General features: G+C 40.1%; 1 protein-coding gene across 5 annotated transcripts in view; it reads left to right on the top strand.

Annotated features, from left to right (window-relative positions):
* The window catches only part of LOC145547027 (uncharacterized), a 390591-nt gene that overhangs the window by 124010 nt on the left and 240301 nt on the right, over positions 1 to 26280 (top strand). For all 5 annotated transcript variants that reach the window (XR_014083472.1, XR_014083473.1, XR_014083475.1 and 2 more), the window contains one exon: positions 3819 to 3946. The gene's annotated coding sequence lies outside the window, so the exon portion shown is untranslated. The remainder of the gene's footprint in view (positions 1 to 3818; positions 3947 to 26280) is intronic.

Here is a 26280-nt window from a genome sequence, read left to right as displayed (position 1 = left end):
GAGATAAGAGGCAGAGAAACTGGTTAGTGCTTTGAGATAATTGGGTTTGCTCTGATCCAGGTCACTTACAACACATGGACTGTGTCACAGTTAAGTTAGGGGACTTTCCTATTAAAACTCCTTGGGTACTGGTCATATTTCAGGAATAGAGGAGAGCAGTTACGTTTATGTGACTCTTTGGTTTACGTCCAATGTTGACTTTCTCCTAAGTGTTCAGAAAAGTGATTTGTACATTGAAAAGTACTATTCTTGAGCTGGAACCTTGAGGTAGCTTTTGTTGTAGTGACAGATGAAGGCTTAGAGAAAAGATACAATTATCAAAGTCGAGGTTTGAGATTGGGGGAAAGAGGGGCCTCTTCTCTTAGTAAAATAACATCAGCATTAGAATCCAAGCCTTTGTCCTACACATACTGGTTGTGATATCTTTTGTGTAACTACCGTGAAAACAAATATTTGAATCATTAGTGATATAGCTTGCTTTGAAACCAGTGCTGGGAATATGGAAGACTAAGACAGATGAAGAATTCTAATTCTGTTCTCAAGGTCACCAATTTCAAAGGAAACAAAGTTAGAATCATGCAAAGTATGGACAGTAGATTCCTTTCTTACAGGGTGAATAGAGTGTTTGCAGAGTTGTTTGCTGTTGTTGCTATTTAGTTGCTAAGTCATGCCTGACTCTTTTCGACCCCATGGCCTGTAGCCCGCCAGGCTCCTCTGTCCATGGAATCCTCTAGTCAAGAATACTGGAGTGGGTAGCCATTCCCTTCTCCAGGGGATCTTCCTGACCCAGGGATCAAACCTGGGTCTCCTGCATTGCAAGCGGATTCTTTACTGTCTGAGCCACCAGTTACTTAAGGGCAAAAACATCTTTGTTCTCTCTGAAGCAAGCTCTGTTTTACTTGCCTGCATGCAGTTGTAAACAGAGCACAGATACAAATAAACTCCTTTATTTGGGGGGAGTGGGCTGCTTTAATGCTTTCTTCTATTTTAAGAGAATATCTTGTCCTACACATTGGTCATTCCTGCTGAGCCTTGTTAAACAACAACCAACCAACCTAAAACTTCATTGCAGAAATGTGCCTTGGTTACCACTAGGTTTCCAGCCTCCCAAGAAAATGTGCCTGTTTCCCTGGTCTGTGGAGCTCTGTCCAGGGCCACACACTGTCACCTCCCCTTTCCCTATAATGCAGTAAACCTTTTGGTTCAGAGGATACTGTCGGATTCTGAGAACTTCAGCTCTTCAAATCAACTGAAAAGTTCTGGGAGTTGACACTTCTTTCTACCTTTCTTGTGTATCACTTTCTGTATTATTTTATATAAATGCACATGCCCATGTTGAATAACATATATTTTAATTATAATAAAAAAGGAACCAAAATGACACCGTACCACATGCGTGCACACACACTGAGTTGCAAAAAGGCAAGTGAGAAACACTTTGAAACAAAGGCAAGGGGGCCTCAGTCTTCACTGCTTGGTCATGTGGACCCATCTCAGAAGAGGGGGTGACTGCAGAAGAAGGCCAAGGGGTTTTCTCTTCCTGGAAATGGGGGGGAAATGAATAAAATTTGGCACTTTCTCAGCGTAGCAGCTGTGCCTGTCTTCACAAGAAAGCACAATCATGCAATCCGTGAATTCATGTTAAATAATTGCTCTTTGTATAAGGTGACTATTGTATGCTGTCCCTCATTATGAATATCTTGCAGTCTAATTTTCAGCACATTTAATTCTGTTCATAGTGAAATGAAACTCTGAAAGCATATGTTACTGTAAAGCTCGAGTCACAGACTGTTGTCATATTTTGCAGATTATTCAGCAGCTGTCTTAACCCATGGCTGATCCATGTCAATGTATGGCAAAAACCACTACAATATTGTAAAGTAATTAGCCTCCAACTAAAATAAATAAATAAATAAATTTTCAGAAAAAAAAATTAAAGAGCAAAGAGCTACCTCAACTAAATGCTTATCACGTGGCAGAGGCTGTATTAACTGATTTGTGGACTGATTCAGGGAGGGTGGTGGGCGAGACATGTGCTTTGCATTTGAGGGCTTGAAGACTAGAATTCATAGCATCACCTCTTAGCTGGAGAGCTGACCTGATGGAGGACAGCATCATTGTTCAGAAAATGCAGGCAGGAGCCAGTGTGGCTGAGCTGCCTCTGGGTAGGCCCTACACCTCTGGGTGGTGCAGGGTGAAGGGAAAGCCCTAAGAACAGGCTGCCTTAGGTATGGTGTCACTCTGTGGCTTTCTCCCAGTAGCAGGTTGAGTAGTTTGAGGGACACGTAAGACCATATGAATGTATAGGTTGTGGTAGTTTAGTCACTAAGCTGTGTCTGACTCTTGTGACCCCATGGACCATAGTCTGCCAGGCTCCTCTGCCCATGGGATTTCCCAGGCAAGAATACTGAGTGGATTGCCATTTCCTTCTCCAGGGGATCTTCCCCACCCAGGGATCGAACTTGCATCTTCTGTGTCTCCTGCATTGCACATTCTTTACCACTGAGCAGCCAGGGAAGCCCGAATGTATAGATAGATAGTGTGTTAATTTCATTGACTTGACCAGAATCCACAAGAAAAGGAAGGGGTCTCTGGTACCTAGAAGTTTTCAGACACTTATGCTTGAATTGACAGTTTAAACAAGTCACTCTCCTCTAACTATTTACTTTTCTTTTTTGCTTCTTTTAATTCCCACGAGGCGCTCTTCCTTGGGGAGACCTGTGTCACATCCAGGGGAGTCTCACAGGGCTTCCTAACTCTCTGACTACAGTGGGCTTATCTATCACCACCTTTCTAACCATATCATTATTGTATGCTAGGCCATCATGGGCCATGCTGTCCTTACTTGGCTATAACCAAGTACACATGGCCCTGCCATACTCCTGTGGTCGAGATCTTGCAACAATCATCCCCTTAATTCATTATGTCTTATAGACCCATTCGGTAGTAAGCTGACATTCTTAGGTTTCCACTGTCCTTGTATGTTTGGTTCTCATGTTTTGTGAAGGCTGGTTCTTCCTCAGATAGTTAAACTAGTTTATTTCTAAACTATAACTTTTCTTGACCATATATATATGAAAGTGAAAGTTGCTCAGTCGTGTCTGACTCTTTGCAACCAATGGACTATACAGCCCATGGAATTCTCCAGGCCAGAATACTGGAGTAGGTAGCCTTTCCCTTCTTTAGGGGATCTTCCCAACCCAGAGATCAAACCCAGGTCTCCTACATTGCAGGTGGATTCTTTACCAGCTGAGCCACCAGGAAAGCCCAAGAATACTGGAGTGGGTAGCCTATCCCTTCTCCAGGGGATCTTCCCAGCCCAGGAATTGAACTGGGGTCTCCTGCATTGCAGGCAGATTCTTTAGCAACTGAGCTATCAGAGAAGCCGTATATATATATATAAAACAATTAAGTGAAAAGTGACAGTAGTAGTGACTCAGTTGTGTTCAAGTCTTTGCGACCTCATGGACTGTAGCCCACCAGGTTTCTCTGTCCATGGGATTCTCCAGGCAAGAATACTGGAGTGGGTAGTCATTCCCTTCTCCAGGGGAGCTTTCCGACCCAAGGATTGAACCTAGATGTCCTGTATTGCAGGCAGATTCTTCACCATCTGAATAACTAGGGAAGCCCGTATAATTTGATTATATTTATATATATGTATAGGTATCTTTATATCACATTGTAAGTTTTACCCACCATTTGAATCTGCTATTATCAATTGATACTTCATTAGGCTGTATTAGAAGAGCTAACACAGGTAAGATGCCTGGTGCAGGTAGGTGTTTGATAAATGATTGCTTTCATGATTATCTCCCCAGGTCCTGGAGCTAGCAGAGGAGGGATAGGCACGGCAACCCAGGCTCCAGAGCCCACATGTTACCCGCCTCGCTCATGGCACATCCTTCCACGTGAAAAGGAAAACCAAGTTCGCTCTTTGGTATGGGAGGTGAGTCTCTCTCTACCATTTAATTCCAGTTCATTTGATAAACACCGTAACATATGTTTGTGTTACAATCCTATCCGGTTATTACCATTTAGTGAATGTCTAGTAATCTTCATGTTCATTTGAAAGCCTGTTCATTAAGAAAGGACCCAGTGTTCAATGTGTTTCTCATTTTGATTCCAAAATCTGACATTTCACTTGTGCTGTTTCAAAGGTTAAAACTTTGGACCCGGTGAAAATGTTAGTTAGCAGGATGAGTTCCAGAACATATGCCTAATGCGGGGGTATCAGATGGTGTTGCACTGCCTTGGTAACCAGTCCAGATGTGTCGCCTAAGTGTTTGCAGCATCTACTTAATTACGTCTACAAACTCAGAGCACTGGAGTTAGCCGCCAGTACTCACTGCATCTGTCACTCAGCCTGTTCCCAGGGGAACAATACTGGGCTCTTTATGACTTACATTTAGAGTGGGGTTGAGGTGGGGAATTCAAATCATCAGTTTTAAGTTTCTCTCTCTCTCTTTCTCTGTCTCTCTCTAATTGTCCCTATTACAGATTTTCTTTCAGTGGTTTCACTTTTCAATAACTGTATTTTATAATACCCAATGATACTATATCCAATGGAAATAGAGAGTTCCAAAAAGCTTAGGTTGCTGCAGTTTTTCATAATGAAATTAACAGGAAGTCCTCCTTGATCACTACTTAGGTTAAAACTTTTGCATTTTAAGAAAGGTTAATGGGGTTAAATATATAACCCCATTAGAATGATGTTATTACAATAAAAGGTTAATGATTTTTTTTAGAATATATAATATATATATACATACATATATATATATATATTATATATAGCAAATTAGTTGCCTATTAGCTTGATGTAATGCAGAAAGCTGACAAGTGAATTTGCAGGTGTGCATTGTGCCAGAAGTGTCCGGAGAGGATGGAAATCACTGCAGGACAGTCTTTCTTTCTGTCCTGCTGTTTTGAAGGGAGTTAGAATAATGGTAAAAGTTATTGGTGTATATCTGGCAGCATTTTGGGGACAGATTTAATTCAAATCCCCCTTGTTTAGTAGCCAGCCAAGTATCCTTGGGACTGTCATTTAATCTTCCAGGCAGCTTTCTCGCCTGAATAGAGACCATACTAATTCCTCTTCAGAGCTTTTGAGATGTGCTCAGTAACTTCTTTCTTCTGACCCTGTGCTTGATTTTTCAAGAGAGTGGATGGACCTGAACTTACAGTCTTTTTCTTTTAACCTGATTTGCTGATCTGAAAGGACAGAGGTCAATCTCCTCCTATCCCCAAGACTGGAATCATTTTGGAAATAGCTCCTATATTCTCACCTGCCCCAATCTCCCAGCTGTTCTTGCTGAAGCAAAGTTTTGGTCCCAAGTGTCCTTCTTCTAGCTCTTTGCTAGGCATTACCCAGAGCAAAGGTGGCCAATATGGGCACATGTTCCTCCTCCACCCTGAGACAGGATGCTCTTTCCCATGAAACCTGGACGGTCTCAACATCCTTCTTAATGCAGCGTCCAGATAGCTGCCACCAATGGATCTGAGTTGGTATCCAAGTAGAAGCCAATTCTCTATCCTGACCTAACAACCCTAGAGGAAGAAAATTTATAGAACACAGATTTGAATACAAAGAACTTGACCCAAAGATGATCCCACAAATATTTTTACCTTCCTTTTTACACGAGCACAGAGAGATTAAATGTTACTCAAGATCCTATTTTGGGTTCAGAGCCAGGATTAAAATTTGGGGCTCTTGACCTCAAAATTAAGCCTCCTTTAAGTCTAGGTTTTTGATTTTCACTTATGAAAGAAAGGGCTGTCTCTCTGGAAATGGGTGGCTGCAGGAAACAGTGAGATTGAAGTCTTCGTGGAATTATCCAGCTACAAACTGGGTGACCGTGGGCTGGGAATGGGATGCGGCCATTTACACATCCACTGGGATGTCAGATTAACTCATCTTTAAGATGTCTTCTGGGCCTTTGATTCCAAGATTCTCCTTACAGTGTCACTCAAGAATGCAATTTCCTGAACTTAAGATATTTCAGGAAGTAAGTTCCATGTCTGGCGCTCATTTGTTACTAGACATTCAAGACCCTAAATGACATTTCGGTTAATTAAGTTTTGTCTGGTTTCACACAACACATTGAGCGCTTCTGATCATGTCAGTACATTTGCTGATTATAAGGTTATTAGTAGACTTGTAAAAATTGGGAAATTTGGAAAATAAGGATCGTTACATAAATACCTAATATTTTAAAATCAAGGCACTCCTAAATGCATGACTGGGTAGCATGTCTATTTTTTTCAGTAGGAAAGCAGTCTTATTCATCTGAGCATCCTTTTTAAAAAGTATCTGTAAGAATGTTGATAATTTAAGATAATTCTAGAATATGAAATTTCAAAAAGTGCACATCTGTCCACTTCTGACAGCAATGAATATTAAGTAGATTTTCAAGTTTTTTTTCTTTTTAATGGGTATCAAAGTGATGTTCTTATTGAACGTTAAAAGCCATAGTAAGCCTCTCTTGTCTCCTGCCTTCCCCTTGCAGAGCTGTAAATCTAACTTCTGCCTGTCCTATTGTTCAGAAAAAAGCAGACATATTGTGCTGATTGCTATTAAATTAAAGCAGAAAGGGAGAGACACAAATGTGGAAGGCCATCCTACCAGCAGGGCTACTTCTATCTTTTATTTTGCATTTTGGGAGGGTCAGAAAGTCATGACAGGCATCTGACCTCTGATAACCTCTTTGGTGCTTCTGTGTGCAGTTTTTTGGGGAAGAACTTAATTAAATACAATTGAATTTCCCTGCTAACACTGCCACTGAAAGGACTCCTTTTAGATGGCTTGGTGTTTGCTGGTGAGGAACAAACAAAGATGCTTCTTTTGTTCCTCAAAGAAAAGTTAGCATACGTTAGTTAAGGATTTGTGATTTCTTTTGACTGGACTGGGAGGTTCCTAAAAATTCAATGAGACTTCTGAAATGGTACCCACAATAAAAGAGGAAACATATAACTGACTAAAAGCCTAACTTTCCTTATTCCTGATAATTATTGTTAAGGCTAATATTTTTTAAAAAGAGTTTACTATATTTATTTGTACTCAAGTAGAAATTAGGATTATAGATTTATAATGCGGTTACTAATATGTGACCACACAAAATATAACTTGTCCATCACCAGAGGAAGAGAACTGGCAGCAGATGTAGTTTTAGTGCTTTTTTTAGGAAATTATAACAAGAAGTGTTTACAAAGAATATACAGTTTTTGGTTATGAACCATTTATCATTATGCATATTAATTGTTAAATAAGAAGCCTGTCTGTAAGTTACAATTTGATGAAGAACAATAATTACATAAATATGTGGATTAGAAATCCATTTTCCCATTGTTATTCTTGAACTTTTGAAATCAGTAGCTGACTCTTAGAAACTGAGGAATCAATTTTATAATAGTGACATATGGCAAGAATAGGTTATTTTATCCAAGTTTGAGTCTTAGTGCCTATTTTAGGAGGAATTAGGTTTACATCTTCTTCGATTCAAAGAACCTTTTAATCCTGAGATGATTTTGTTTTCCTTGAAGAGAGGATTAGAAAAAGGAATGGATGCTTTTGAATTTAAAGTTGACTATTGTGTGTGTTAAGCCTGCTTCCTCACCTCCACACGCTTTTCCTCTATTTCTAGGCTTTCCCAGGTCTCTAATTATCTAGGGGGGAAAATCAACACTTGACCCCATTGCCCTGTCTGGTTTCAGTCTCATCTCCTGTTTTCTATTCATGGCTAAACTCCTAAGGGTTGAGTGTTCTACACTTAACGGCTCTTGTGTCTGCTTCACTATCTTTCCGAAGTCTAGTTTTTATGTTCACCCCTGTGTCGTGTACTATGTACTCCAGATGAAGTCACCAGCATCAGGGCCACCATGTAAGAAGGCAGGAAGGGTGTACCCTGCACAAGGGCTCCAGGCCAAGGGGATAAAAATCAGGCTGAAATTCAGCCCCATTTGCTGGTGAAACCAAGTCCTGTCTTGGGACTGTATCTGCCCAGAGAGGGCAGGGTTTGTTTTTTTTTTCACTTTCCCCAAAGTCTCCATTGGGTTAGCTGTAGCTTCTTTGACAGTATCCTTGGTCCAGTCTCAGCCTTTGCTGCCTGATCTTGTTCTTCAAAATCTAGACCTTTTAAAAGATAATAAATAAGCACACAGTCAAGAGGGAAATCATTAAAGAGTCCACAATTCTTTGCCAACTGGTGTTTGCCCAAGACAGTTAAAATCTTAAATCACCATGGGGTTGGGATGAATTATATTTTCTATTTATATAGCAAAATGCTAGTTGAAGGAAGGAAAATTCAAAGTTGGAATCCTTATGAGAAATTAATGTAAGCATCTTACCAGATCATTCTCTGCCTCACACCCCTTAGCCCGGTCACACTGAAATATTCACGAGAGACCCCAGAACACAGAGAATTAACACAGGCGTATCTACTAGGCAGGTTTGTGTTGGACTCTAGCTCCACCACCTCCTGAATATTCATTGGAAGGACTGATGCTGAAGCTGAAACTCCAATACTTTGGCCACCTGATGTGAAGAACTGTCTCATTGGAAAAGAGACATAGGAATGCTGGGAAAGATCGAAGGCGGGAGGAGAAGGGGATGACAGAGGATGAGATGGTTGGATGGCATCACCAACTTGAGGGACATGGGTTTGTGTAAGCTCTGGGAGTTGGTGATGGACAGGAAAGCCTGGCATGCTGCAGTCCATGGGGTCTCAAAGAGTTGGACATGACTGAGTGACTGAACTGAACTGAACTCAGCTCCACCACTTCCTTAGTGATTTTGCCATGTTGTTTTAGTCACCAAGTCACGTCTGACTCTTTTTTGATCCCATGAACTGTAGCCCACCAGGCTCCTCTGTCCATGGGATTTCCCAGGCAGAAACACTGAAGTGGTTTGCCATTTCCTCCTCTAGGGGATCTTCCAGACTCAGGGATTGAATCCACATCTCCTGAATTGGCAGATGAATTCTTTACCACTGAGCCACCAAGGAAGCCCAAGTCTTGATAGTACAACCTTTTAAAACCAGTTACCAACTACAAAGATTAGTAGATTACTACCTTGCTGTGTGGAAGTCAGTGTCACCTGGGAGCTTGTTATATAAAAACAGAATCTCAGGTCCCACTTGGGACCTTCTGAATCAGGATCTGTGTTTAACTAGTTTCCAAGGTGATGTGAATGCCTTATAAAATGTAAGAAGCACTGGATTAGTAGCAGGTGCCTTAAAGATTAGTCTATTCCCTGACTCTCCTGATATATAAAGAAACATGTTTGTTTATGAAGACCCAGGAAATGATATTGGGACTGTTGCAAAGAGAGTGAAATATTGATGAGGTCTTGGTCAAAATCAGGAAGTAATTTTCAGACGAAGAAAATCTCTAACGAAACACTCCACATTGGATTAGAACTAGGTAGATGATCTAAATATTTAAAATGGTTTTAAACAAGGGAGAAAAATGTTTTTCAGTATAACACCCTGATCCTTTGCTTGGAAATAAGACATTTATCTTTTAAAAGTGAGACCACATGTCTTGAAAGATATGTACTCACCATGTCAGGGCAAACACATTTTTTTAATTTGGTGGCAGTTAGATGACTATGTAAGGATTTCAAAAGCTACCTCCTGGTTTCCGTTTTCCGTTCCAATCCTGGGGCAAAGCAAGTATTTGCTTTTACCATAGTGGACATCCAAGTTCTTGGGAAATGTTTCCACAAAGCCAGCTGCCCTTTAAGGATCCCCCTGGGAACCATTGTTTCGGTTACTAACCGTCAAGTGCCTACAACCCTCGTTTGCAAAGGTATTTGTCAGATGGGGAGGGCTTATGTGTCTTCAGCTCTTTTTAAGGAGGACACTCAAGACTCCTGTTTGGAAGACTTTGTCCCCTTTCAGACCTTTGGGCTCATCTGAAGACTCCAGCCCCGCCATCCTCTTGCAGCCTGAGGAAAGCAAACTGAAGAAACACATCCAGCCAGCCCCTCTGTAGTATTTCATGTATGACAATTGTTGGGTTGAAAATTCTGAAGTGCTTTTCACTTTGAAGGCTTCGTTGGATTATGAATGTATTTTTGGAGCAAAGTTTCTGTTGATGAATGATGGGACCACCTGGAATTTTGTCTTTTTCCCCTTGCTGTCTAATCAGGTACAGGATAGATTTTTCCCTGGGCAGGTCACCTTTGTTTTCCCTGCCACTGCCCTTCTCTCCTCCTTTTTAAAAGGCGCCTTGCATGCATTTAATGGCTGACCTTTCATGACATGGGCTTCCACAGTGGCTCAGTGGTAAAGAATCTGCCTGCAGTGCAGGAGACATGGGTTTGATTCCTGGGTCAAGAAGATGCCCTGGGGGAGGGCATGGCAACCCACTCCAGTATTCTTGCCTGGAAAATCCCATGGGCAGAGGAGCCTAGCGGGCTATAGTCCGTGGGGGGCACAGAGTCGGACACATCTGAAACAACTGAGCACACATACCGTTTCATGCCCTGTGCTAACTTGAGTAAAAACTGTAGTCAAGCACTGTTGTGGAAACTCGAGTTAACAGAACTGCCAGTGACAGAGACCTGGTAACTACAAACTGAGATGCAGGGGCTGGCTAAGGACTTCACTGAGGATTCAGTTTTTATGCTTCACACATCTAATGGGTAGCTCAAGAATGTAGAATCTGTGTGTGTGCAAGTGTGTGCATGCCTGTGTGCATAAACAGAACAAAAACTTGAACTCTCTGTCACAGACCACCTGTTTTCACATCATTGTGGTCACAAAGGGTTTTTTTTTTCATTCTGTCTCTTTTTTAATTAGCTGAGCTGTCCTATTTTTCAGTAACTTGCCTCTCCTCTAACATATGGGCTGTAACCGTATTTCTTTTCATTAGACCTGGGCCTTATTTGTCATTTACACCATACTTTTGCCTTTCTCTTTCATTTTGAAAGAAAGAGAGGTTCTTCTATTATTTTAGAGCAAAGCACCTCTGGTTTATGTGGCGACTCTTGTGGCTTTCTAAATGCACTTGATTTAGCTTTCAATGTGTAATTACTGCCAAACAAGTTAATTGCTTTATAAGTGTCCAAAATCCCCTGGTTTAATTTTGCTTTCATTTACCAACCTTCATTATACATCCACTGTTCAACATAAACACAAATGATTGTTAATGAATGCCTAATGCCATATTCATTAGAAAATCAGGTTAATGACTGGCAGTGAATATCCCAGCTACTTTATTCTTTCAAGCCTTCTTTTTTTTTTTGCTTGTTGATTACAATAGCTTTTTTGTTTACCAAAAAAGTCTACCTGCATTCTAGTCTTGCTTAAAAGTTCAGGATAGGGCTTTTCTAAGGAATCAGATAAGCCCATCTCCAATTCTTCTTTCTTCTTACAGCTGCCTTTACCTTTTAGAGAGAGTCTCCTATTAAAATGAAACAGAATGCACAGGATTTCCTTGGACTATTGGCTACCATGATGGCTTATTGTTTGGAGAGCAGAAATCTCAGGATGGCTGAGTACAGATGTTCAGGTGGTGCACTAAACAACCAAAGGGATACATTGTTTGTATCGCACACTCTGTGAACGATACCACTCAGTTGTTCCATCTACAACAGGCAGAACTCTGAGTAGTGGTGTTGAGAAATCTCCATTGATTTAAGAGCAGTGTAGTTTGGGACAGCATCCAGTTCTTAGTGCTGACTGCCCTCGTCAAGTGTTACCTACTCAGAAGACAAGCAAATGTGTGAAGCAATGTGGTTGGAGTGAGTAGCAGGAAGTTCACTGAAGAGGATTGAGATGGAAGTTATGGAACTGAGCCTAACTCTCCATCTGGTGATTCTTGCTTTGTAACTGAGATTCCTTCTCCTTTCTGAATACAGGGTGTTGCTTTCTCAATCAAACCTAATAGCTGGACTTTGAAGACCAGATGTGCTCATAACTGAATATAGGACTGTGGGATAGACCTGGGAGTCCAGACTTTGAAATTTGACTGCTGGCTTGTCATTGCATGTATGCGTGGTTTTGAGCATTTTTCTCATCTATTCAGGGAGAATGTTGGTGATTTAGGATCTCTTTCAATTCCTATACTCTAGATTCTTTAATACATGGGAGAGGATCATGGGAGAGTCTACCTGTTTTCTTTTAGGATATGGGAAAGTCCACTTGTATTCTTTTAGGATCATGGGAGAGTTCACCTGTATTCTTTTAGGATCATGGGAGGATCCACCTGTGTTCTTTAAATACGTTGATAGGCTGCTTACCTGGTGCCCAGCACAAACTTGATGTCAGGGAACAGATAACTCCAATCTCTGGTTCTTTTTTTACTTTGTAAAAGTAGACTCTTCCTTTACTGTGTAAAAGACACATTTTCTGACCTCATGAAGAGACAAATAAATGGTTTACATGCCTCCAGCTGCACCTGCCAGGCAGTACCCAGTGGGGTATGTTTATGGTACCACTGAATCTCAGCGCTCTGAAAGCTTTTTAGGCACCCCCCACTCCCTCAATGGTTTCCTCTCATCATTTTACTGTTCTTCTTCCACCTGGAAACTCCTTCTTCTCTTGTCATACTCTTTCAGTCTTGGTTACTTTGATCTCAGAGATGCCACTCTAAGATGTTCCTTCTTCCAGTTTTGTCTAAGTCAACATAATCCATACTCCTTGGCTCCCCACATGCCTGGGTCCCATGTATCTCTCATTTATAACATTTAGTATCATTGAAAATTTGCCTTTATTTATGTGATTCTTTTGCCTACCATCTTCTGCTTTGGACTCTGATCACCTTGAGGAGAGGAAGTGATGGAGTCACCATTGCTTTCTTTGGTATTTTGTCATATGCTCATGTCCTGGTCATAGCTCGTTTGGGGTCTCTCTTAACACCAGGTTATTTGGGCCAATGAAAGGCTGAGGCACAATATTAACAAACATTGACCAACAAAAAGCCAAAGACCTTGAGGACTGTGACTAACCAAACAAAAAAGCAGCAAGTTGAAAAACAGAAATATGAAAATAAATCCTGATATGGTCTTTTTAAGGTTTGATATTTTAAGTAAAACTACAAGGGTCTTTACCATTGTCACATCCTCATGGGTGCCTTTCCTGACCTCCCTGAATGAACTTACTGTATCTACTGTATATCTGTTTCAGTTAGATTTCTGCAATGATGATTCTGCATAACAAGCAATTCCTAAATCAGTAGCTTACCATCATCAGTAGCCATTTTTTATTCATGTTTGCAGGTCTGTGTGTTGGTTTTTTCTCTGCTAGCCACATCTGAGATTGGCTTGAAGCTGTGGGTTAGGTTTGAATCTGTTACATTTGTCTCCTCCTATCTGGGACCGGTAGCTGCCAACAGCTACTTTTCTTGTCAACATACAAATGCAAGAGGCCAAGCCAAACCCTGCACCTATATTTAAAACCTCTTCTTATGTCACGCTTACAAACATGTCATTGGCCAAAACAAGTTATGGGGCCTTGGTCAGCACCAATGGGACAATGAAACATACTTCATTTACTCAAGTAGGAGATACTTCAAAGTCACATGGCAAAGGGTATACATGTTTAATTCTATTTCATCCTAATACATTACTGTGCTCTCAAAATTCTTAGTCTCTCTCATTGATAATATCTGTCACTGTTGAAAATTTACATTTATATGTATAATTCTTAATTACTACCCATGTCTTCCTCTGGACTCTTGGTAGGAATTGTATCTGTTTGGCCTCAGCATTGTTTCCCTAGCACCCTGGACAGTGTCCTGGCCAATATCAGGCACTGAGTGAATAAATAGCTGTGTCTGAATTTTTAAATTGAAGAATAATTGATTTACAATATTATATTAATTTCAGGTATGCAGCATAGGGATTCAGTATCTTCACACTTTATAATCCACTAAAAGTTATTGAGATAATGGCTATAATTCCCTGTGCTATATTTCTGTTGCTTATCATTTTATACATAGTAGATTGTATCTCTTAATCCTGTACGACTAATTTGCCCCTCCTCATTCCTTCTCCGTCAGTAACTTCTAGTTTGTTTTCTATATTTATGAATCTGTTTCTGTTTTGCATATGCATTCATTTATATTATTTTTTAGATTCTACATGTAAGTGATGTATAGTATTTGTCTTTATCTGACTTACTAAGCATAGTATTCTCTAGGTCCATCCGCATCACTGCAAATGGCAGAATTTCACTCTTTTTCATGGCTGGGTAATATTCCATAAAAAAAAAAAAAAGGAATAGCTTCTGATCTTCCCCCAATTTAACTCAGGAATGGAAATATAGCTTTGTAAGAATTATTAAAGTGGTTCTAAATGCCTTGTTTCAAGTTTTTCATAAATCCTCCAGCTGTATTCCCATTGTGAGAAGTGCATCCCTGTGAGAGAACAGGGTGTCCATGCACACATGAGTAAGCAGGATGTCCTTGGCAGGACTGTGTCCATTGTGTCATCATTTGGAATTCAGTTGCTTGATACTGTTGACTTAAAAAATAGTCACAACCTAAAAGTTAACTTATGTTTTATTTGGTGGGAATTTTTAGGACCTCAAGCCTGGGAAACAGCATCTCAAGTAATCTTGAGAGAACTATTCTGAGGAGGTGAGGAGGGGGAGGAGCCAGATTATATAGAAGTTTTGCAACAAAGGGCAGATAGTCTGAACATCAAAAGATTATTGTTAATTATAGAAAACTAGATATGCCAAGTTAAAGAATTTTGTGCTTTTCTGTGTATGGGAAAATGCAAGAGTCTGGGCTTAGTGAAATCATTCCTTTCATATGCATCTCAACTATCCTGGGCTGCTATCCTGTGTCTTTTCACATCCTGAGCTCCCTGGGGGCTCACCATACGGAGTGGCTACAGCCTGATACCTTTTGGATCATGGGTATTTTTCTCCTTCCTGAGCCCTGAGGGCTCACCAGCTCACACTGGAGGGCTGCAATCTCTGGTGACTGTGACATCCTTGTTTACTGATATGACAGGAAATAGTCCATTTCTCAGTACATAAAATGATTTGTTCCTTCACTTAAAAAATGTATAACTGGAGAAAGATTTATTTTTTAGATTTCAAAATAAGGAGAATGCTAAAAGACATTTCCCATAGTACTTTGGATCCCTGTTTGAAAGTCATTCTACCCCTTTTTCCTTTACACACAGATATGTTCACTGAGGGGAAAAAAAAAACATGTATCATTAATCAATCTGATGAGCAAGAATAGAAAGGCAGTGCTTGTATTGGTATAACATGCAGAAAAGACGATAATGATGTTATCTTAGTATAATCAATAAAAAGAAACAATTGAGTTCAGCAAGCAAAAGGCTGACGTATTAGTAGTGTTCTCTCCAGCCTACCTTGTACTCACGAGTTGCTAATGATCCCCTCTTGGGGAGAGGATAAGTGACTGTTTGTCCTGCAGTGTGTATACGCATGTCTGTAAATGGCTGTGATGTGCACATGGAGATGGTCACCATAGCTGGCTAGCTCCTAGGTTTAGTCCTACCAGAGCTTTTTTGTTTTTTTTTTTTTTTTACAAAAGCAGGACCAGGGGAAAAAAAAGAACCTTTTGGCCAACACTGAAATTTACATCCTAAGGGCTCTAATTGCTTTCATCTCCCTCCTATTTACCATGAAGAGAAAGGTAATGTTCTTTAGAGATAACCACAGAGCTCAGGGCTTTAGAGATGACCACAAGGGTTTCCCTGGTGGTTTAGCTGGTAAAGAACCTGCCTGCAATGCGAGAGACCTGGGTTCAGTCCCTGAGTTAGGAAGACCCCCTGGAGAAGGGAAAGGCTACCCACTCCAGTATTCTGATCTGGAGAATTCCATGGACTGTATAGAGTCAGACACGACTGAGTGACTTTCACTTACTTACTTACAGACCTCAGAGACACTGATGAAATCAGAAAGTCCCAAACCCTAGGGGGAGGGGGAAATTCTAGTTTTATTATCAATTATTTCCACTTTCCAAAAATTGTGGGCAAAATTGCTCCAAGTTACTGCTTGCTGAAAAGTAGCATATGGTGACTGGAAATAAAAATCAAGAGTAGAAACCAAGTGATGTAGAAAATGACATGTTAAAAGATGAAAGTAAAAGGCCAGCTGAGGGAAGATGCAAAACATGACCTGGTTAAAAAACATGACCTGGTTTTCTAACCGCTAAAACCCAGGAATGTATCTAAATAAGGCATCTACAATATGCTGTTTCATTAGTTATTTTTCCATTTGGATTTTGAGTAACTGAAGGGGTTCCATGACTCCCAGCATGGACTGTGTTGTGGAGGAAACATATTCCAGCAAAATCCCCTGGTTTTTGCCGCTCCACTCTTCATGCACAGGCCCCGAGAGGTCAAGGCTTCATAAGAGGGGACCACGGGCCCGTTCACTTAGCAGAGAGTGGTGCGGGTGACAGTGAGAACCATACATTGCTGATTAGCTTGTGCTACAGCCATACGCAACCTCTCAGGCTTACAGACAGGTGCCACCTGGATACCCATCACTCCTTTCCTCATGGCGAGGACTGGGAAACAAGTCCTATGGAAGCATCAGCATCAGCTGGATCCTCTTTCAAATTATTGAAATCTCCTCTATTTTCTCCTCCATTCTCCTTTCTGCTCCTCTTCTTTCTCGTTCTCTGTGTGTGTGACTTTGGAGGAATTATAGAAATAGGAATACAAAATTTTAAGATGTACATCTTTCAAAGGCTTTCATATTATTTGTCACTGTTTGTAGTAGATTGACCACTATACATGTTATTACATAGTATATATTATACATTGTATATTATGTGTGGTACATTGTATATTATTGTATGTAGAACATATTTTATGTAATATCTTAGACATCATATATAATACTACCATGTATTATGGGCTTCCCTGGTGGCTCAGATGATAAAGAATCTGCCTGCAATTCAGGAGACCTGGGTTTGACCCTTGGGAAGGGAATGGTTATCTACTCCCGTATTCTTGTCTGGAGAATGCCATGGACACAGGAGCCTGGCAGGCTACAGACCACAGGGTTGCCAAGAGTTGGACACAACTTAATGACTAAACAACAGCAACAATTATACCTCAAATAATTATGTGGTGTGTGTTCCAATATTATACATTATATGTTGTATTCTATTTCTGACGCCAGTGGGGGTCAGCTGGCTGTTCTAAAAACAACAGTAAAGGAAACATCTTTTCCTTCTAGAAACCCATCACAAAGTGAGAAACAGAAATAGTGAAAAATAAGCAGCACAAATACATAAGGTATTGCAGGTAATGAAAACTGCAGTGGTATAAAGAAGGTAAGTTGGGGTGCTGAGGTTGAGGGTGACTTATGGTGGCAGGCGGTTGCTACTTTAGCTAGGGTGAGGTGGACAGAGAGGCCCTTTCTGAAGAGGTGATCTATAAGAGGAAGGCACTCAGGTAAACCTCTGGTTGTCAGAAAGTTCTTGGAGGCAGGCTGCACCTAACAGAAAGAACATCCTGGAAATGGGCTGGGCTTAGCACATCTAAGAGCTGACAGAATGTCAGTGCAGCTGGAAGCAGATGGAGCAGTGAGCAGGGGCCAGATTATACAGGAACTTGTGTGATGAATTATGGCCAATGAAGGGAGCTTGTATTTTGTTCTGCTTGTAAGGCAGAAGCCATATGAGAGTTTATTTTATGGCTGGGGATGCAATGATCTGATTTGCTTTTTAAGTTTCTCTGGCTGTTTGCGTATGATGAAGTGTTGGGGAAATAAGAGACTTTGAGTCCCAGCAGGAAGTTGCTAGAATACTCCAGTGGTGGCTGGGACTAGGTTCATAGCAGTTGAGTGAGTGAGAGGTACAAGAATAGGAGAAAAAGGACAATATTGATTATATACTTTGAAAATTATCTCCAAATTATTAAAACCAAAGCTACCAATTAGCTTGGAATAAATGTAACAAAATATTTTTAAGACACATATGGAGAGAAGTACAAAATGTTATTAAATACTTAATGCTTAAAGAAGGACCTGGATTAAGGAAGAGACACTAGGCTAAGGAATGAGAGATAATCACAGTGTTTTTGGTGAAGCTAAAGAGCTGATCCTACAAGTTGTTTGGAAGATCAAAGACTAAGTATGAATAAAAGAGTTATGAAGAAGAAAATATGGGAACTTGTGTCAGCTATCAACACTTTCGTAAAAATACAAGACAGTGAGCTACTGGATCAAGTATATACCAATGGAACAGAATAGAATATGTAAATCTTATATATGAGAAGGGACATTAGATACTGGTGGGAAAAGGAAGAATTCCCTAGTGCATCTCTAATCAGTTCGGTTCAGTTCAGTCCCTCAGTCATGTCCAACTCTTTGCGACCCCATGGACTGCAGCACACCAGGCTTCCCTGTCCATCACCAACTCTTGGAGCTTGCTCAAATTCATGTCCATTGAGTCAGTGATGCCATCCAACCATCTCATCCTCTGTCGTCCCCTTCTCCTCCTGCCTTCAATCTTTCTTAGCATCAAGGTCTTTTCCAATGATCATCTCTCATAGCATATAGAAAAGTAAATCTTGGGTGATTTTATGACCCACTATGAAAGGAATAACTTTTAGAAGAAAATAAAAATATTTTTGTGATATTAAACGTTTAGAAAAGTTTTCTTCAATAAGGAATGTAAATCACAAACTTTGAAAGTATGTTGATACATGCTGATGTATGGCAGAAATCAATACAATATTATAAAACAATTATCCTCCAATTAAAAATAAATAAATTTAAAAAAGAAAAACACTATAATGATAAATTTTATTACATTAAAATTAGAACTTTTTTTTCACCATGATTTTTTTCATTCAGTTTGGAAAGATGAGTTAACAGTAAATATTCAGAAAGTAAATACTAACAAAGGATTGGTATCTCAAATATCCAGAGAATTCATAGCAGTTGGTAAGAAAACGGTAAGTAATGGGGTAGAAAAATGAGCACAAGATAGGAACTGACAATTCACAAACGGGAAAGCTGAATATCCAATAAATGTGCTAATTGATGTTTAGGTTTACTTGTATCCATTGGTTGACATAAATGATAAGATCCTAAGTTAACAACTGTTGGCAAATGTATAGAGAAATAAGAAGGCTTGTACTCACTGCTGTGGAATCACTTTGGAGAGCATGTTCATGAGCTAACACAATAATAGAATACAAACATTTGTCCCAACAATTCCCATCAACTGTGAATTTAGAGACTATGTGTACTCAGGGATACACATTGAAGAATGTTTTTGTTGCCTTAATTTTTGGTAATGACAAACTGAAAAGACATACCTGTCTATTAACAAGAGAATGGATAAATACATTGCAGCATATTTATACAATGGACTGTTGCAAGAAATTTAAAGGAATAAGTTAAAGCTACACATACCATCAAGGGTAAATCTCAATAACCTGATGTTGTGTGGATAAATCAAGTCACAGAAATACTTTCATTTGCGACACAGACAGACAAGTCAGATAGTTGGTGGTTAAAGTATTTTGTTGTTCGGTCACTCAGTCGTGTCCGACTCTTTGTGACCCCATGGATTGCAGCACGCCAGCCTTCCCTGTCCTTCACCATCTCCCAGAGTTCACTCAAACTCATGCCCATTGAGTAAAAGTATATTTCACATCAAAGCTGGATTGAAGGACTGAGTAATGTTTCCAAAAATAAAAACATTGTATGTCATTTTCCTGCTCACAAACCTCCAACAGGCTTTGATTTAATTCTCAGTAAAATCCAAGGTCTTTATTATGCCTCTAAGACCTTGCACCCTCTGGACCCAACTACCTTCCTGGCCTTTTCACTCATCTCTTTTTCTCTAGCTTCTCTCTACTCCAGCTCTCAAGCCCACTTTGCTCCTGGGCCCTTTGCACTTCTTGTTCTGTTTACCTGGAATGCACCTTGCTCCCTCCCTTCTTCCAGTTCTCAGCCCCACTTGCCTCAGAACTAGCGAAACCTGGTTGGATGGGACATGCAGGATTGGAGCTCTGCTAAGTAAATCAGTTTGGAATTACTCACCTATTAGTTTGTGCCAAAGGATCTAAAACAGTGGTGTCCAAATTTTGACTGCAAACTCCTAACAATGAAAAAATAAATTGAGTCACTGTCTCCAATTACTTACTATCTCCAATTTTTATATATATATATGTATGTATGTGTTACTCCATTCATTAGAGTGCTATGAACTATGTTATAATGTATTTATAAATTGGGTATCCCTGGTGGTTCCGACAATAAAGAATCTGCCTGTGATGCAGGAGACCCAGGTTCAGTCCCTGTCTCGGGAAGATCCCCTGGAGAAGAGAATGGCTACCCACTCCAGTGTTTTTGCCTGGTGAATTCCATGGACAGAGGAGCCTGGTAGGCTACAGTCCATGGGGTTGCAAAGAGTTGGACAAAATATGTCATAAATATATATTGCATCAAATTAAGAAATGAATGAAATAAAGAAGTGAATATTATTTTTTTCATGTCTAATCATGGTTTGTATTATCTTTAAATAGTGTCAAGAAACATTGTACACAACAAACAAGCAAGCTTAGTCGCATAGTCTTTTCTGATTCTTGCAGCCCTTTGGACTGTAGCCTACCAGGCTCTTCTGTCCATGGGAGTTTTCAGGGCAAGAATACTGAAGTGGATTGCCATTCCCTTTTTCAGATCCAGGGATCCAGCCCACATCTGTATTGGCAGGTAGATTCTTTACCTATTGATCCATTGGGGAAGCCTGTATTTTACACTTGGGTTATTGTTAATAATAGTAGATATAAAGTTTTTATATAAGTAGCTTTATATGTATACAAAATCTTTAAAGTCTTCTCACTGAATTTCAAATATCTTGACCAACACCGTGACAACTTATTTGAGATTGTCATTCTTTTTACTGCATAGTGTGGCAGATGAAGATGTCCTAGTAGAAAAAAGAGGATTGTTGACTCAGCCATTTTCTCAATTATTTCAACAAATACTGATTCTGTGTCTGCTGTGTACTAAATGTAAGCTCCTAAGCATAGGGCCCGGGCTGTCTGTCTTGGTTATATTCTTGGCTCTGGACAGAATGTGTGGTGCATGGTAGATGCTTTCTATCTGTTGAATATCCAGTTGGCATTTGTTGAATGAATGAATGAATGAGCTGAGTGCTCTGCAGGTGCTGGAGAGACCCAGGTGAGTCTCTGACCCTGCTTTCCTATTGCCCTGTTTAGCTGTTGTTCCCAGAATGACCTTGCTTTGGTCTTGAATCTCCTATTCTGTCCCACTGCCCCCACCAGCCTTACTTCCCTGCCCACAGCCCCACCCTGGATGGGAACTGCTCTGCCATGTTTGGGAGTCAGGCTCTGAGGTTGGATTCCATCCAGTCTCAGGACTAGCTGTTCACTCACACCACACCTCTAGTACTTGTTTCCCTTTGCTCTGCTAGAGCCTTTCCAGTTAACATTGTTGGAAGATACTTGTTAGGATTTGTGAAGAAAATACTTTGTCTTCTGAAAATTATGCTTTCAGTTGGTTTCACATTTCAGATCATAGTCAAATCAGTGATGGTGCATTAAACATGTATTTTAAAGTTATGTGCTGTTCAAGGCTTGTATACAAGCTGTAGTGGTTTCATGTGGAGAAAGATATGAGAGTTGATCATAAACAGGTCAGTAACCCTCACATGCATCCTTTCCATGCCGCTGCTGCTGCTAAGTCGTGTCAGTCGTGTCCGACTCTGTGCGACCCCATAGACGGCAGCCCACCAGGCTCCCCCGTCCCTGGGATTCTCCAGGCAAGAGTACTGGAGTGGATTGCCATTTCCTTCTCCAGGGCATGAAAGTGAAAAGTGAAAGTGGAGTCGCTCAGTCGTGTCCGACTCAGTGACCCCATGGACTGCAGCCCGCCAGGCTCCTCCGTTCATGGGATTTTCCAGGCAAGAGTACTGGAGTGGGGTGCCATTGCCTTCATCCTTTCCATAGCAAGTGCTAAAACAGATATTTGAAAGAATGAACCAGAGGTGGCTGGGTGAGCTGAGGGCTGTAAGGAGTAGGTGAAGGTAGGGCAGGTCCTAAAACTTGTGTTCTATAAAAGAGCATCATTTTCTCAGCAGATATAAGTGTGCTAGATTTGGAAAGGAGGGCATTTTCAGACCTTTTATGAGTGAGTAATTTTGAAAGTAGAGAGTCTTTATCTCAGCATTCCAGGTAGCAAGCTCGTTCTCTGTCTCCTCTCTGATTTTCAGTAGCTGGTTAATCCTCTATGACCAAGGTGGTCTGAGGATTTTATATTCAACTAAGTGTTTCTGTGGATATTTAAGTCTAGCTTTTCTAATACCCAATATAAAAGTTTGAAAGGAAAAGAGAGGAGTATTCACTTACTTTGGAAAAAATAATATCAATTGTCCCAGATGATATCTCGCAAGTCAGGATCCTACAGAAATGATAACAAGGTGCAAATGGTATTATTTCATCCTTTTTTTTTTAATGCCTGGGTAGTATATGAAGTAGTATATGACGTACTCTTTTTTTTTTTTTTTTACAACTCAACACAAGAAAACAAATTATTGGATTAAAAAATGATCATATGACTTGAATGGATAGCCAACAAACATTTGAAAAGATACTCAACACAATTTGCCATGTGGGAAATGCAAATTAAAACCACAATGAGATAGTTCTTCATACTCATTAGGATGGCTGTGATTGAAAAAACAGAAAATAACAAGTGCTGGTAAAGGATATGGAAAAATTGGAACCCTTGTGCACTGCTAATGGAAATGTAAAATGAAATAGCCCCTGTGGGGTATAGAACTGAAAACAGAGACTCAAACAGATACAAGTATGCCAGTGCCCATAGAAGCATTATTTACAATAGTTAAAATGTAGAAGTAACCCAGTATCATCAATTGATGACTGGATAGTCATAATGTGGTATGTCTATACAATGGAATATTACTAAGCTATAAAAAGGAATGAAATTTTGATGTTTGCTGCAACATGAATGGACCTTGGAAACAGTATTCTAGGTAAAAAAAAATATTGCATGATTCCCCCTATATGTGGTATTTAGAATAGGCAAATTCAGAGAGACACAAAGTAGAATATATCATGGAATCTGAGGAAAGGAGTTAAAGGGAGGGCTATCCCTTATTAAATATAGAGTTTCTGTTTGAGATGATGAAAATTTTCTTGGATAAGTCATGATGACTACTGCACAAAATTGTGAACCTATTTAATGACACTGAATTATATACTCAAAAGTACCTAAAATGGTAAATTTTCAGTTTTGTGTATTTTTGTAATTATAAAAAATAATTATATTACAATATAATTATAATTTTTATAATTGCAAATAATATTATTTGTAATTATAAAAAATAAAGATGAAATTATGCAAAGCACTTAAAACTGTGCCTGGAACATGGTAAGTGCTCTATAAGTGGCACAAAATGTTAATTTTGTGCGAGATTGAGGATGCAATTGTAAGAGAGTGAAAAGACATGTACAGAGGAATGAAAATCAGACCAGCAGTAGAATTTCCAGCAGCAATGCTGGAGGCCAAAGACATTGAAATAATATCTTTAATGTGCTGAGAATAAATTAACCTTGAGTCACTAGTTAAATGATCTTTCAAGGATGGGGATTAAATAAAGAGAGTTAAAGTGAAAACAGAGAGATTTCACCATAAACAGACCATAATGAAAGGAATTTCTAAAACTGCTATTTCAAGAAAGAGCAGTATGGCCCCAGAGAAACCTGAGATGCAAGAAAATGTGAAAACAGGGCAGCTGGGAGTGCAGGTGAGTTCAGCATGTGCTGCCTAAGTTTAGACTGAACTCACGACCTCTCTTGGCCTCCTGTCTTCAGGGACGGTGGACTCCTCAGCAAATTCCCTGGATCTGAGGTCAACCTCTTCTGTGACTCCAGGGTTAGAAACCAGTGGGATGGCTTGATGAATGAATCCATGAAGATAAGATAGAAATAATGGGGGCACTCAAGGGAAGGTCTGTGACTTTCATTCCATAAAAGACATCCCTATTTGCCTAGGACAGTCCAGGTTTACACCTGTCATGGTTCCAGAGTAATTCTTAGTAGGCCCCCCTTTCGTGCTCAAAAATATCTCAGATTGTTCAAAGCAGTCATGGTGAGGGGTGGGGGGTGGGAGGTGTTGGTCCTAGATCCTGTTCAGTCTACCAGGAAGTCATTAAGGATTGTACTCTGAATGAGATGAGGAGGGCTGTGAGTGGCTGGATATGACTTAGGTTTAACAGGACCATTCCGGCTGACTTCTTGGAGCTGAAGAAAGAGCTAGCAGGTGTGGATTTCCCCCAGGAGATAGGGGTTCTGCGTAGGAGGGGTACCTGGGCAGCCCAGCCTGATCCTCAGGACTCCCTCCCAGATCTAACACCCGGAGGCTCAGTCAACACTCCAACATGTGTGGAAGTTCAACCCACTTCAGAGCTGGTTCACTTCATGACAGCTGCAGCAAAAACAGCTGAAAAGAGTGAGTGTGACTTCAGCTTATTCTGTGTCTTCTAAGCGGTCCCACACTGCAAGAGCGGTTGCCATATTTTGGATCATGCTAACCCTCTTTTGTGATAAACTTTATGCCTAAGGACCAAAGGCTCATATTCATGACAAGTTCAGGAAAATGATAAGTGGCAGGGACTTTGAACACTTAGCCAGTGTTTGAGTAACCTCCCTTACTACGGTGTGTGTGACATTGATCAGATGGGTTTCAGGGCTTAGAGTATTGAAAAAGGAGGAGTAAGTCCATATCAATAAGCCAAAGATAACCTGAGGTCAGGACAAGATGGAATTTCAAGAGGTCAGCTCAGTTCTAGAGGAGAGTTTGGAACTACCACCAAGTTTTGGATTACTGTGTTCCAGGTTACTTAGAAATGTGCTGCTGAGGATACTGGTACCCGTTTTCAGGCTGTGGCTTGAGTGGGTGGAAAACTGAATAAATGGTAAAGGATAATGCTTATACAGACAGATCCTGAGGGCAGACATCCTGAGTTCAAATCTTGGCTTTGCTGCTTTTTGGCCTGTGACTTGGGAGATAGGTCTTATCTTTCTATGCCTCAGCGGTCCTCATCTGCAAGATGGGGAAATAATAGCACCAGCCTCATAAGGTTATTGTAGGAGTTAAGTGAGCTCAATGTCAAATGCCTAGCACTGTGCCTGGCATGCATGGAAAGCCAGCTACATACATTAGCTTTTACTAGCATTTCTTCTGACTAGTGCACTTTATATTTGAATCTCTCTTTTTCACAAGGCTGGTATTTTTTGATCACAGTGATTGGCATGTTGTCATCTTTCTGGCTTGAGAAGTAGGTGAATTATTTCCTCTGAGGTTCTCTCTAAATCCATCAGCAAATGTTATTGCTTTTAAACAAAGTCAGGCTTAACGTGTATCTCAAGTTTTCATTTTCACTTCAAATATGAAAAAAAAAATCAAGCTAAACTTCATCAGATTTCAAAGTGTAAAACTGCTTTTTCAGGGTGAGGGGGGTGTTTAAGTCTGATTAGACAAGTGAAATTTAGAACTCTGGTAAACAGAAATGATGAAATCCATTGTCCTCAGAAAAATAAGTCCAGAATTCTCTAGTGAAGAAGGTGACATCATTACAGCTCATTTTAATCATTTAAAAACTTTATTGAGTATTATATGAATTTATTTATGAATCCAGTTTTACCTGTGTAGCTTTCGTATTCTACCAATGGGTTACTTATAACACAAGAGTGAGTACATCTCAAGGAAGAATATATTTGGATTCATTACTCATCATAAGTGTAATTATTGTTTAACAATATTATGAAGGGCTGATGATGACATGCAGGTGTTTAAACATGCAGTGCCAATAGATTTGACACGGTATTCAGTTCTAGGCATATACATTTTTAAAGGCTTCTATTCACTGGGGGGACAATAAAGCCCCACACAATGGCAAGTGTGTTTGCTAAAAACATGAAGTGACTGGTTAATTTTTAGTCTTTAGATTTTAAAATGAGTTTTTTGGGGGGCAGTGATATGTGTTTCTTGACTTGCTAGTCTATACATTATACTTGTCAACCAGTTTTTGGATGTAGAATTTGGGCTTGCTTTCTTGTGGCACCCACACTGAAGTGGACCATGAAATGACATAGCTTTATCTGGGTTGCACTGTGATCTCATTTGTGTAAAAAAAAGAAAAGTGTGTGTATAACGGCACTATATATGCATCAAAATTTACTGAAAGCAACCCCAGAGCATTTTTGTAGTGTTGCTTGGCTCTTGAGAGTGGTAAAATCAGCATGCCCTTCTGTACTGTTTAAGACTTTTTGAGTGAGCA

This window comes from Giraffa tippelskirchi, chromosome 4 (genome assembly GCF_054371585.1).
Source record: "Giraffa tippelskirchi isolate mGirTip1 chromosome 4, T2T-mGirTip1v1.2.pri, whole genome shotgun sequence".
NCBI classification, from domain to species: domain Eukaryota; kingdom Metazoa; phylum Chordata; class Mammalia; order Artiodactyla; family Giraffidae; genus Giraffa; species Giraffa tippelskirchi.
The sequence above is the reverse complement of the archived record's forward strand: the minus strand, read 5'-3'. Positions and strand labels throughout refer to the sequence as shown.